Consider the following 248-nt stretch of genomic DNA (forward strand, 5'->3'; position numbering starts at 1 on the left):
AGGTATAATCCCCAGCAGGAAGCATTGCTCACCAAGGCGCCGGAGCACAGGGCCTGCCGGCCACCTTCCCCCTCTCCCTTCTTGCCATTTCTTTGGAGCCAAGTCCTTGGTGCTCTACAGAGGTGAAGACCTTCCAGCCTGGGAAGGCCCCTTGTGGCACAGGACCCTCTCCAGTGGCCTCCAACGCTGGGGCTGGTGGCCCTGGGCCTCCTTCCACACTGTGCCCAGCGGCCCGGATCTCCCTCTGC

The sequence above is a fragment of the Cariama cristata genome, unplaced genomic scaffold, assembly GCF_000690535.1.
Source record: "Cariama cristata isolate BGI_N322 unplaced genomic scaffold, ASM69053v1 scaffold26511, whole genome shotgun sequence".
Taxonomy (NCBI): Eukaryota; Metazoa; Chordata; class Aves; order Cariamiformes; family Cariamidae; genus Cariama; species Cariama cristata.